The following is a 14,291-nucleotide window of genomic DNA, read 5'->3' on the forward strand; positions in this document are numbered from 1 at the left end:
AGCAAGGTGGCTGGATTAAGTTAGTCACACCTGTGGGGAGAGAGATGGTGAGAGCAAGACAATCTCATTAGAAGTTAATCGCCCTGAATAACGTGTGTGATGAGAGTTTAGTAAAGCTTCCGTGGCATGGGGGACAAAGATGGTGAGAGTGACTCATGATGCAGCACAGCTGTTGCTGATACAGCCCCGGGACAAGGGCGGGGGAAGCCCTTGTCTACTGCAGCTAGCTGCTGGCTGTATAACCTATTGGTGGGTAGTACCGCCGTGTTGCTGGGTTAATACTCCGTGTGGCACCTTTGTTTTCATGTACAAAGAGAAAAAGGTAAATCATAAAAAGCTGGGTTCTTTTTAGTGTCTCCCTGGCTTCAGAATGTTTTATTTCCCAGAGGTTCAGCTTGGCCTTGTTTAAACAAGTTACATAATGGTTGGGCCACTAAAATAAAAACTCTGTAATCCAGTTCCTGCAATAGCCTGCAGGATCTAGAAATCCCTCAAATGCCCTTTTGTCCTAGGGGCAGGGAAAGAAAGCCAAAATGTATTTCACCGTCAATTAAAGGTCCTTTAGATGTCATTTGTTCTAAATATTTCACATTAGCCTTACAAAATTGTAATTTTTCTCACTTTGTCCCTTTGAGCTAGTCTTGAAGTACAGGCTGTCTTCCTATTTATCAAAGAATTCGAACACAATAGCAAATCACCTGCACATTGTATCAAAACTGATTTATGAGGAAAAGCTAGATCATCTAGGTACGTTTTTAATACCTGGGGAAGGTGAGTATAGCCCTGCCACGTTACAGTCCGTGTATGCTGCCGTTCATCCCAAGTAAAGGCAAAGGGTACTGGCCACCAGGATGCACAGGGATGCTAAACAGTGCACTGTGGAGGCCACAGAAAAGAAGTCACTGTTCTTAGGAACACAGCACAGAAAGGCATGGGGGTTGGCAAGGAGTAATGATGGCACTGCTAGAGCTCAAACCCTACACGAACCTCCAGCCCTCGCCGCCATTAGGTTTGCTAACTGGCAGAATGAGTGTGTCACAAGGCCCGGTGCAAGGCGTGAAGTCTTTCTCAATGTAAGCTGGTGTCAGGTGTTATTCCCTCCGTGGCTTCCTGCCTCAATGTGGGGACGCGGTTCTTCTCGTCTTGGGTCGTTTTAACAGGCGGTGTGGAATGTTATTTCCATATGTCAGTAACTCTTCAGGTACTAAGCCTAGCAAGTCTTCGTCAGCATCACCTTGACCATGGCTCACAAACATTGTATGATGAAGGAAATCAGCTCTAAAAACATCTCCTCCTTAGGAGTAAGGAAATATGGGCTTCATAAGTTTCTAATCAATCTCTTACTGTCAGGTGAATAGGGGTGCTTTCTACTAGAAAAGATGAGTGCCTTCCTTTAAGTTCTCCTAAGTAAAATGCTAAAGATAATGGTTTAAGAGCCTTAAGAGGTGCAGTAGAAATCCCTACCATCTACACTGAAGTATTACTTCATGGGAGGGAGCCTCTGGTTTTGGTTTAAAACTGAAAAGGTGGTCCCTGTATCTATTAGGGCTTTGTTTCTCTCTGTCTTGTCTCTCTACTTCTCCCAGGGCGTTACAGAAGAAAGACTGCCACTGTTCCCTCAGAGGAGCCCTATTCTTGTTTAACTCGGTATTCTGATCTGAAATCTAGTCTGTTCTTGAAATCTTTTATTTTTCTACAGTTCCTTCTTTTTTTTTAAACACAGTAAAAGAAAAATGCTAGGTTCCTCTGTCACTCGAGGATTGAACGGGGGTTTGTTAACTGTAGCCTGACCTTGCTTACTTAATTGGCACAGTTGAAGGCTCACGATTTTTTTTCATAAATTTATCTTTAGCTGCGTTGGGTCTTCATTGCAGCGCGTCAGTGCGTGGGCTTTCTCTAGTTGCAGTGTGCAGGCTTCTTGTTGCAGAGCATGGGCTTCAGTAGTTGTGGCTTGCAGGCTCTAGAGCGCAGGCTCAGTAGTTGCTCCGCAGCACGTGGGATCTTCCTGGACCAGGGCTTGAACCTGTATCCCTTGCGTTGGCAGGTGGATTCTTAACTGCGGTGTCATCAGGGAAGTCCCGAAGGTTCACGATTTTTATAGATGTATCCTCTCTGATGGTTTTGAAAAGCTATCAGCCAGCGTGGTAAGGGCATTTGTATGTAACACTGACCAACCTAAGTTGTGTTTTTAATTACAGTAGCCAATTCCTCATTTATACCTTCTGAAATGGACGTAAGCAAAGGCTCATTGTGGTGGTTAGAGAACATTCAGATGTTATGCCAGAATGTTGTTTAAAAGTTCTCACACCATGATCTAGGATTTTATCCTGTTTTTGTTTGCACTGCTGAATTTTTGTCTAGGCTATGGCTTTTGGGAAAAACTCTGGGATAAATGAGTAATTTATGAGCTAATTCCTTGCATTCAACTCGAAAATCGAAGTTTGTTTGTTAAGGGCTGTTTCCATTCTGCTTTCTCTATCCGTTGCCTTGCTTTACTTTCAGAAAGGAATAGCTATATTACGGGATACATATCTGCAAACCCAGACTCACGGGTTTGGATGGCTAACTCATATTCCCTGCATATCCCAATGGGCCTTGACTAGGGTCAGGAAACCCCTTAGCTAAAGCCCTAAGTCTTGCTCGAGTCCAGGGTGTGTATGTAAGCACAGAGGACAGTTCCCCTCTTCCTGTGAAAGGTTTTCCTTAAAGGGGGATAGAAGTACTTCTGATTTAATGTCCTCCTTTGCTGGGGGGAGAGGAAGCAGCAAGGGGCAGAGGTGATGGGAGAGAGAAGGGAACAGCATCTGGGTCAGGGGGTTCAGATAAAAGAGGAAATGAGGGGGAGCAGAGGAGAGGCAGGGTTAATACTGGCAGCTTTCAGAAATGTTGATAAAGTAAGTTTTGGTTGATTTCCTGCAGAAGCTTATCATTTCGTCTTTAGAAGCTTCTAATATCCATAAGCATTCCCTTCCATCTGTCTGATCTTGTGGACTGCTTTCGCTAGCTGCATACACAGGAAAATTCTGGAATGTCAGAAGAACCCAAATGTGGCCGTTTGAGGTTGTGATCTCCTTTAGTGTGGTTTCTCCAATCAAGTAAGTATTTGCAGGTATAAATTCCATACATATTGTACCTGAACCTGGCCTGGGTGTTAGTTGGAGGCTAGCAATCTGTCCTTTTTGTTTTAAAAGCTTTGTTTCCCATTCCAAGGTCGATCTGTTGAGATAAGAATCATTACTGATGATCCCATGGTGGGCCAGCGTGCTGGCTGTGAGCCTGATTCCTCGGGATTTTAGCCCAGAGCCATTGCAGCGCTCTTACAGGTCCTACTTTCTGTAGCCTAAGACCACAGTGGGTGCTTGCAGCACCGAGTGGCCGGCTCTTATATGTGTCCCCAGCTGAGATGAGTGGGTTTCCCTCTACAGATGGCAGCCCAGTATGAGGACTTACCTCCACCACTCCCACAAGTTTCCCAGTTGCCTGAGAAAGCCAGTGCTGTCAGGAAGGAGATGGCTCATAAGGGCTTTCAGCTCCAAAGAAGGGACATCTTCATTTTTATTCCAATAATCTGTTAAAGTAGCCAAATAAAGGAAAAATGACATGTCAGTCTCCCACCTAATTTCCCAGTCCAACCAATCAACTGAGTAAAATCTCCCCAACATCTCTCAACTGGGATAACCCAGGTTCTTCTTCTTGAAATTAAATTTAAGGAAAACCTCCTCCTCCAGTGAGGGATTTATCCACCACCGAATACAATAGGATCAGCCAGTAACAGGAGATCTGAGACCGGGGGGGCTCACCAAGGAGACGGCTGGGCACCTGCTGGCCAGTCCGCCAGTCCCTGCAGGGCTCAGGCAGAGGAGAAGCCTGCTCCAAGTTCCCTTCCGGTCACCAAAGCCGCTGACTGAAGGAAAACATACAACCCAAAAGCTGCAAGTTAAAGTTTTAAGCCCAGGAGACAGCCTCTCAGGAGGTAAGGGAGGTGCCAAGATGCAGAGTTTTTGCTGGAAGACAAGAATTTAGTCAAAGGTTACTGCTTGTCACACACACCAAAGCCCCAGGCAGTTCATTACTGCTTATCACACACACCAAAGCCCCAGGCAGTTCAGGTTAGTAATTTTAGTGCTTCTGTATGTATGGGAAGATGAAGAATCTGGCCTCACTGAAATTATTCTTTAGATGTGCACTTAAACGATCTAGGGCTGGTACCCGGAGCACAGAATGTTTCCTGAATCCCCGCGGGGCATGCCGTCAGGGCAGCTGCAGCAGCTGATGGCTTCATCATGCCCAGTATTCTTTGTTTACTGGAATGGCAGGTAACACTCCCTGTCCACACTACATACATCATATTGCTGTTGCTTCGTTATCAATGCCTGAACCATTATTCCTATAAATAAAAATGAATTTTCACATTGTTTTTGATGTCTAGTGTTAGTAATAACCTCTGCAGTGTTTTATATCATAATACTGACAGATGACTCATCTTGTAAACGTACATCATCGATAAATGCAGTATTATAAGTATTCCTTATGATGTTAACATTTTCTCTAGCTTACTTCTCTGTAACAATGCAGTGTATACACACATAGAAAATATGTTAATTGACTACATTATTGGTAAGGCTTCTGGTCAATAGTATAGTAGTTGAGTTTAGGGGAGTCAAAAGTTACACGCAGCAGAGAGAATTCCCAAGATGGCAGAGGGGAGACCCTGAGCTCGCCTGCTCTCAAGGGCAAACCAGAATTACAGTGTGCGAAGAATCTATTGTTGACAAAGACTCGAACCTACCAGAAAAGATCTGCAAGTGATAAAGAAGGAAGCACAAGCTGGGTAGGAGGGGCCGAGTCACAGCACCGTCGAGACCCCCAGAGGAGGGAGAACAAGGTGGCAGTGGAGGGCGTGGAGCTCACCCCCTCCCACAGATGTCAAATGCATCTACACGTGGAGCAGTTCTCAGGGGAACTACGTGGAAACTGGCAGAGCTGCTGTACAACCAAGGCTGCAGGAAGATACGTAACCAGCGAGGACAGGAAGAAAAGCGTTGGTTCGGGACCCCCGCCCCTGGGAGGGTACTAAGAAGAGGGAGATTGTGTGGGTGGACACTTGCCCTTGGGAGTGAGCCAGGCAAGCCAGACTGGGCCTCCCAGGCCTGGGGCCCTGCGTCGTGGACACAAGCCTCCCTTGGCTGGTTGGAGAACTGCTGCGACAGGTATGAAGGCTGGAGAAGCCTAGGCTCCGTTCATGAGGAGTGCATAGGTGCTGGCTTGCCACTGGACAGGCTGGAGAGAGGTCTGACCTAGTGGCTCCCAGCCTGCCAGGCTCCCCAGTCCGAGTGAGGAGACACACCATGCGCTCCATGCCACACCTCAGCAGTGTTTCTAGGGCAGCCAGGCCCTGGGAGGAGACTCATCGAGGGCCACAGGGGTTGCCTAGGGGCCCGGGGTGAGGTCCAGATGGGGTGGTGGCAGCCACTGTCGGTGCACCACGCAGGCAACCCAGACCCTCTAACAACAGTGGGGCTGCTGGAACCCCTACAGCACACCACGATCCCCCACTCCCAGCTGAGCTAATCTGCTCACCCACCCACTCCACGCCACAGCCTTGCACTAGGTCTCAGACAGCCACAACAGGGAAAAGACGCGACACTGGGCTGCATCCAGCGGAAGGGCAGACACCAGCACAGACCTCTGTGAGCACACGAGCCCCACTTGCTCCAGCAATCCCCTCCTTCGGAGCAACGGCCCCAATGCAGAAAGAAGGAAAAACACACTTCAAGGAACAGAGCCATCCACTCCCTTCGAGATCACAGCAGGTAACTGTTTCACCTAAATTCATAGACACAGAAATTTAAGAAAAATGACAACACAGGGGACCTACTCTCAATGAAAGAGAGCAAAGCCCTGAAAAAATAATGAAACAAAGCTAATGAGTCTACCAGACAATGAATTAAAAATGCTAACTGAATTAAGGATCTAAGCACAGATTATTTTAATAAGGAACTAGAAGCTATAAAGACAGCCTAATCAAAAATAGATAATTTTTAAAAAACAGGTAATTAAATCTGAGATTAAAAGGCGCTCTAGAAGCAATGAATAGCAGACTGAATGACACAGAACAACACATAAGTGAACTGAGAGAGAGAATAGAAATCACCCAATCAGAACAGCAGACAGAAAGACGCATGAAAAAAGGAAAGCAACATACAGGCTCTATGGGATAATATAAAATTGTGTCAGCATTTCCATAATAGGGATTCTCCACAAGGAGAAGGAAGGGGATCAAATGTATTTTGAAGAAATTATGGCTGAAAACTTCCCAAACCTAAAAAAGGAAACAGATACCCAAGTACAGGAAGCATAGAGGGTCCCAAACAACATGAACACAAAGAGACTCACACTGAGACATACCACGATTAAAACAGCAAAAGTTATAGAGGATTCTAAAGGCAACAACAGGAAACAGAGTTATATACAAGGGAATCCCCATAACGCTATCAGCTGATTCCCCTGTGGAAAGTTTGCAGGCCTAAAGGGGGCAGCATATATACAGAGTTCTCAAAGGGAAAACCCTGCCACCTCAGATACTGCACCCAGTAAGATCATCATATGAGACAGAAGGATAAAGAATTTCTCAGGCAGTCAAAAACCAAAAGAATTCAGAAATACTAAAACTATTCTAGAAGTGTTGAAGGGTCTTTTTGAAATGGAGAAGTAGCAGGAATCTGTAGGAAAGGGAAAAGCCCAATAGGAAAGGCAAATATATACTAAGGATTTAAGATCACTGAAACCAGTATGTAGACTGAAACACAAAACAAGATTGTAAAAGCAATTATAACTACAACTAACAAAAAAGTGATGAACGTGAAGATGTAAACTATAACATCAAATATACACAGTGTACGAGGGGAGTAAAAAAAAATATTTTAGGACATGTCTGAACTTAAATGACTATCAGTTTAAAGCAAGTACATATAATTATGGGTCAACATATAAGCCCCATAGTAACCACAAATCAAAAACCTACCACAGATACACAAAAATCAAAAAGAAAGGAAACCAAGCATACTACTGAAGAAAAATCAAACCACAACATGAGAAACAAGAAACAGAAGAACTACAAAAAGTGGGAAACGAATAAAAATAGCAATAGGTATGTACTTACCAATAATGCCTTTAAATGTCAGTGGTCTAAATGCTCCAGTCAGCAGACACAGGGTGGATTCTTCAAAGTGTGCATTTTTCTCTGAGCTGGAACTCCTCCACAACTGACTATCCCTAAGGGGCTGATGAGCTGCCCGGGCCTGGGAGGAAAGGATCCAAACCTTCCGAAAGGCGAGCTCTGCGTTGGCCAAAAACGTTAAAGGTCTGATTTCCTCTCCTACAAGTGTGAGGACATAAATCAGTTTCTGGGCTGGAGAAAACTTTAGATAAACTAGAGGCAAGAAGGGAATAAAGCTCTCCAGCCTCTTCAACTTGGTCACTGCTGCTGCTGCAGCCCCTCCTAGGATTCCCACCAAAATCACAACTGCTGAACAAGCATTGACAAAAAAAAAAAATGCAACTGAGATTGGTTCAAGATGGCAGAGTACAAGGACGTTCTGCACCAGAATCACAACTAACTGCTGAACAGTCATCCACAGGGAGACACTGGAACTCACCAAAGATACCCCACATGCAAAGACAAAGGAGAAGCCACGATGAGACAGTAGGAGGGGCATAATCACAATAAAATCAAACCCCGTAACTGCTGGGTGGGTGATTCACAAACTGGAGAACACTTATACCACAGAAGTCCACTCACTGGAGTGAAGGTTCTGAGACCCAACCTGGAGGTGTGGCAATGGGAGGAGGAATTCCTAGAGAATCAGACCTTGAAGGCTAGTGAGATTTGATTGCAGGACTTCAACAGGACTGGGGGAAACAGAGACTCCACTCTTGGAGGACACACACAATGTACTGTGCACACTGGGACCCAGGGGAAGGAGCAGTGACCCCATAGGAGACTGAGCCAGACCTACCTGCTAGTGTTGGAGGGTCTCCTGCAGAGGCAGGGGGTGGCTCTGTTTCACCGTGGGGACAAGGACACTGGCAGCAGAAGTTCTGGGAAGTATTCCTTGGTGTGAGCCCTCCCAGAGTCCACCATTAGCTCCACCAAAGAGCCCAGGTACGCTCCAGTGTTGGGTCGCCTCAGGCCAAACAACCAACAGGGAGGAAACCCAGCCCCACCCATCAGCAAACAAGCAGATTAAAGTTTTATTGAGCTCTGCCCACCAGAGCAACACCCAGCTCTACCCACCACCAGTCCCTCTCATCAGGAACTTGCAGAAGCCTCTTAGATAGACTCATCCACCAGAGGGCAGACAGCAGAAGCAAGAAGAACTACTATCCTGCAGCCTGTGGGAAAAAAACCACATTCACAGAAAGATAGACAAGATGAAAAGGCAGAGGGCTGTGTACCAGATGAAGGAACAAGAGAAAACCCCAGAAAAACAACTAAATGAAGTGGAGATAGGCAACCTTCCAGAAAAAGAATTCAGAATAATGATAGTGAAGATGATCCAGGACCTCGGAAAAAGAATGGAGGCAAAGATCGAGAAGATGTAAGAAATGTTTAAAAAAGACCTAGAAGAATTAAAAAAACAAAGAAACAGAGATGAACAATACAATAACTGAAATGAAAAATACACTAAAAGGAATCAATAGCAGAATAAATGGGGCAGAAAAACAGATAAGTGACCTGGAAGGCAGAATGGTGGAATTCACTGCCATGGAACAGAATAAAGAAAAAAGAATGAAAAGAGGGCTTCCCTGGTGGCACAGTGGTTTAGGGTCCGCCTGCCGATGCAGGGGACATGGGTTCGTGCCCCGGTCCAGGAAGATCCCACACGCCGCGGAGCGGCTGGGCCTGTGAGCCATGGCCGCTGAGCCTGCGCGTCCGGAGCCTGTACTCCGCAACGGGAGTGGCCACAACAGTGAGAGGCCCGCGTACCGCAAAAAAAAAAAAAACCAAAGAATAAAAAGAAATGTAGAGCCTAAGAGACCTCTGGAACAACATTAAATCCAACAACATTTGCTTTATAGGGGTCCCAGAAGGAGAAGAGAGAAAGGACCTGAGAAAATATTTGAAGAGATTATAGTTGAAAACTTCCCTACCATGGGAAAGGAAATAGCCACCCAAGTCCAGGAAGTGCAGAGTCCCATACAGGATAAATCCAAGGAGAGACATGCCGAGAGACACATAGTAATCAAATTGGCAAAAATTAAAGACAAAGAAAAATTATTGAAAGCAGCAAGGGAAAAAGGACAAACAACATACAAGGGAACTCCCATAAGGTTAATAGCTGATTTCTCAGCAGAAACTCTACAGGCCAGAAGGGAGTGGCATGACACATTTAAAGTGATGAAAGAGAAGAACCTACAATCAAGGTTAACTCTACCCAGCAAGGATCTCATTCAGATTCGATGGAGAAATCAAAAGCTTTACAGACAAGCAAAAGCTAAGAGAATTCAGCACCACCAAACCAGCTCTACAACAAATGGTAAAGGAACTTCTCTAAATGGGAAACACAAAAGAAAAGGACCTACAAAAACAAACCGAAAACAATTAAGAAAATGGTAACAGGAACATACATATTGATAATTACCTTAAACGTGAATGGATTAAATGCTCCAACCCAAAGACACAGGCTCGCTGAAAGATACAAAAACAAGATCCATATACATGCTGTCTACAAGAGACCCACTTCAGACCTAGGGACACATACAGACTCAAAGTGAGGGGAAGGAAAAAGATATTCCATGCAAATGGAAATCCAAAGAAAGCTGGAGTAGCAATATTTATATCAGATAAAATAGACTTTAAAATAAAGAAGGTTACAAGAGACAAGGAAGGACTACATAATGATCAAGGGATCGATCCAAGAAGATATAGCAATCATAAATATATATGCACCCAACACAGGAGCACCTCAATACATAAGGCAACTGCTAACAGCTCTCAAAGAGGAAATCGACAGCAACACAATAACACTGGGGGACTTTAACACCTCACTTACACCAACAGACAGATCATCCAAACAGAAAATTAGTAAGGAAACACAAGCTTTAAATGACACGATAGACGAGATAGATTTAACTGATATTTATAGGACATTCCATCCAAAAACAGCAGATTACACTTTCTTCTCAAGTGCACACAGAACATTCTCCAGGATAGATCACATCTTGGGTCACAAATCAAGCCTCAGTAAATTTAAGAAAACTGAAGTCATATGAAGCATCTTTTCTGACCACAACACTATGAGATGAGAAATCAATTACAGGGGAAAAAAAAACATAAAAAACACAGACACATGGAGGGTAAATAATACGTTACTAAATAACTAAGAGATCACTGAAGAAATCAAAGAGGAAATCAAAAAATACCTAGAGACAAATGACAATGAAAACACAATGATCCAAAACCTGTGGGATGCAGGACTTCCCTGGTGGCGCAGTGGTTGAGAGTCCGCCTGCCGATGCAGGGCACACGGGTTCGTGGCCCGGTCCGGGAAGATCCCACATGCCGCGGAGCGGCTAGTCCCGTGAGCCATGGCCACTGAGCCTGTGTGTCCAGAGCCTGTGCTCCGCAACGGGAGAAGCCACAACAGCCAGAGGCCCGCATACCGCAAAAAACAAAACACAAAAAGAAAACCCTATGGGATGCAGCAAAAGCAGTTCTAAGAGGGAAGTTTACAGCAATACAAGCCTACCTCAAGAAAAATCAAACAATCTAACCTTACACCTCAAGGAACTAGAGAAAGAAGAACAAACAAAACCCAAAGTTAGCAGAAGGAAAGGAATCATAAAGATCACAGCAGAAATAAATGAAATAAAAACAAAGAAAACAATAGCAAAGATCAATACAACTAAAATCTGGTTCTTTGAGAAGATAAACAAAATTGATAAACCATGAGCCAGACTCATCAAAAGGGAGTGGACTCAATAAAATTAGAAATGAAAAAAGAGAAGTTACAACAGAAATACAGAGCATCCTGAGAGACTACTACAAGCAACTCTATGCCAAAAAAATGGACAACCTGCAAGAAATGGACAAATTTTTAGAAAGGTATAACCTTCCAAGACTGAACCAGGAAGAAATAGAAAATATGAACAGACCAATCACAAATAATGAAATTGAAACTGTGATTAAAAATCTTCCAACAAACAAAGGTTCAGGACCAAATGGCTTCACAGGTGAATTCTATCAAACATTTAGAGAAGAGCTAACACCCATCTTTCTCAAACTCTTCCAAAAAATTGCAGAGGAAGGAACACTCCCAAACTCATTCTATGAGGCCACCATCACCCTGATACCAAAACCAGACAAAGATACTACAAAAAAAGAAAATTACAGACCAATATCACTGATGAATATAGATGCAAAAATCCTCAACAAAATACTAGCAAACAAAATCCAACAACACATTAAAAGGATCATACACCAGGATCAAGTGGGATTTATCCCAGGGATGCAAGGTTCTTCAATACATGCAAATCAATGTGCTACACCATATTAACAAATTGAAGCATAAAAACCATATGATCATCTCAATAGATGCAGAAAAAGCTTTTGACAAAATTCAACACCCATTTATGACAAAAACTCTCCAGAAAGTGGGCACAGAGGGAACCTACCTCAACATAATAAAGGCCATATATGACAAACCCACAGCAAACATCATTCTTAATGGTAAAAAACTGAAACCATTTCCTCTACGATCTGGAACAAGACAAGGATGTCCACTCTCACCACTATTATTCAACATAGTTTTGGAACTCCTAACCACAGCAGAGAAGAAATAAAAGGAATCCAAATTGGAAAAGAAGAAGTAAAACTGTCACTGTTTGCCGATGACATGATACATAGAGAATCCTAAAGATGCCACCAGAAAACTACTAGAGCTAGTCAATGAATTTGGTGAAGCTGCAGGATACACAATTAATGCACAGAAATCTCTTGCATTCCTATACACTAATGATGAAAAATCTGAAAGAGAAATTAAGGAAACACTCCCATTTACCACTGCAACAAAGAGAATAAAATACCTAGGAATAAACCTACCTAGGGAGACAAAAGACCTATATGCAGAAAATATAAGACACTGATGAAAGAAATTCAAGATGATACAGAGATATACCATGTTCTTGGACTGGAACAATTAATACTGTGAAAATGACTATACTACCCAAAGCAATCTACAGATTTAATACAGTCAAATTGCCAATGGCATTTTTTTACAGAACTAGAACAAAAAAATCTTAATATTTGTATGGATACACAAAAGACCCCTAATAGCCGAAACAGTCTTGAGGGGAAAAAACAGAGCTGAAGGAATCAAGACTCCTGACTTCAGACTATACTACAAAGCTACAGTAATCAAGACAGTATGGTACTGGCACAAAAACAGAAATACAGATCAATGGAACAGGATAGAAAACCGAGAGATAAACCCACACACTTATGGTCAACTAATCTATGACAAAGGAGGCATGGATATACAATGGAGAAAAGACAGTGTCTTCAATAAGTGGTGGTGGGAAAACTGGACAGCTACATGTAGAAGAATGAATTTGAACACTCCCTAACACCATACACAAAAATAAACTCAAAATGGATTAGAGACCTAAAGACCGGACACTATAAAACTCTTAGAGGAAAACACAGGAAGAAAAACTTTTGACATAAATTACAGCAAGATCTTTTTCTATCCACCTCCTAGAGTAATGGAAATAAAAACAAAAGTAAATAAATGGGACCTAATTAAACTTAAAAGCTTTTGCACAGGAAACCATAAACAAAACCAAAAGACAACCCTCAGAATGGGAGAAAATATTTGCAAATAAAGCAACTGACAAGGGAGTAATCTCCAAAATACATAAACAGCTCATGCAGCTCAATATCAAAAAAACAAGCCAATAAAAAAATAGGTGGAAGATCAAAATAGACATTTCTCTAAAGAAGACATACAGATGGCCAAAAAGCACATGAAAAAAAGTTCACCATCACTAATTATTAGAGAAGTGCAAATCGAAACTACAATGAGATACACCTCACACCAGTCAGAATGGGCATCATCAAAAAATTTACAAACAATAAATGCTGGAGAGGTTGTGGAGTAAAGGGAACCCTCTTGTACTGTTGGTGGTAATGTAAATTGACACAGTCACTATGGAGAACAGTACAGAGGTTCCTTAAACTAACAACAGAATTACCATATGACCCAGCAGATGTGGATGGACCTAGAGTGTCATACAGAGTGAAGTAAGAAAGAGAAAAACAAATGGTACAGATGAACCAGTTTGCAAGGCAGAAATAGAGACACAGATGTAGAGAACAAACAGACGGACACCAAGGGGGTAAAGGATGGGTGGAATGAATTGAGAGACTGGGATTGACATATATACACTAATATGTATAAAACAGATAACTAATGAGATACTGCTGTATAGCACAGGGAACTCCACTTAGCTGTACAGCAGAAACTAACACAACGTTGTAAAACAACTATAACCCAATCTAAAAAAAAAAAACTTACAACGAGGTATCACCTCACACTGGTCAGAATGGCCATCGTCAAAAAGTCTATGAACAATAAACGCTGAAGCGGGTGGGGGAAAAGGGAACTTCCTACACTGTTGGTGGGAATGTAATTCATTTGGTGCAGCCACTATGGAAAACACTATAGAGGTTTCTTGAAAAAACTAAAAAGAGAACTACCATATGATCCAGCAGTCCCACTCCTAGGGATATATCCAATGAAAACGATCATTCAAAGAGATACATGCACCCCAGTGTTCACTGCAGCACTCTTTACACTAGCCAAGACATGGAAGCAACCTCAATGTCCCATCAACAGAGCAATGGATAAAAAAGATGTGGTACATACATACAATGGAATATTACTCGTCCATAAAAAAATGAAACAATGCCATTTACAGCAAAATGGATGGACCTAGAGATTGACATACTACGTGAAGTCAGACAAATCTCATATGATATCACTTATATGTGTAATCTAAAAAGATGATTCAAATGAATTTATTTACAAAACAAAAACAGTCCCACAGACTTTGAATACAAACTTATGATTACCAAAGGGAAAAAGTGGAGGGGTGAGAGATAAACTAGGAGTTTGGGATTAACATACACACACCACTATAATTAAAATAGATAATCAATGAGGACCTACCATATAGCACAGGGAACTGTACTCAGTATTCTGTAATAACCTATATGGGAAAAGAATCTG

At 42.7% G+C, this 14,291-nt stretch overlaps 1 protein-coding gene across 26 annotated transcripts in view; it reads left to right on the forward strand.

The window, feature by feature from the left end:
• CLN8 (CLN8 transmembrane ER and ERGIC protein) overlaps positions 1 to 14,291 on the forward strand; it is a 56,075-nt gene that overhangs the window by 27,491 nt on the left and 14,293 nt on the right. For 13 of the 26 annotated variants that reach the window (XR_009538312.1, XR_009538320.1, XR_009538318.1 and 10 more), the window contains one exon: positions 636 to 4,417. The exons of 1 other annotated variant lie outside the window; for it this stretch is intronic. The gene's annotated coding sequence lies outside the window, so the exon portion shown is untranslated. Of the gene's footprint in view, positions 1 to 635; positions 4,418 to 14,291 lie in introns of those variants that run through there. 12 more of the 26 variants (XR_009538326.1, XR_009538327.1, XR_009538330.1 and 9 more) reach the window with 9 other exon arrangements.

The sequence above is a fragment of the Lagenorhynchus albirostris genome, chromosome 21 (genome assembly GCF_949774975.1).
Source record: "Lagenorhynchus albirostris chromosome 21, mLagAlb1.1, whole genome shotgun sequence".
In the NCBI taxonomy this organism is placed as follows: Eukaryota; Metazoa; Chordata; class Mammalia; order Artiodactyla; family Delphinidae; genus Lagenorhynchus; species Lagenorhynchus albirostris.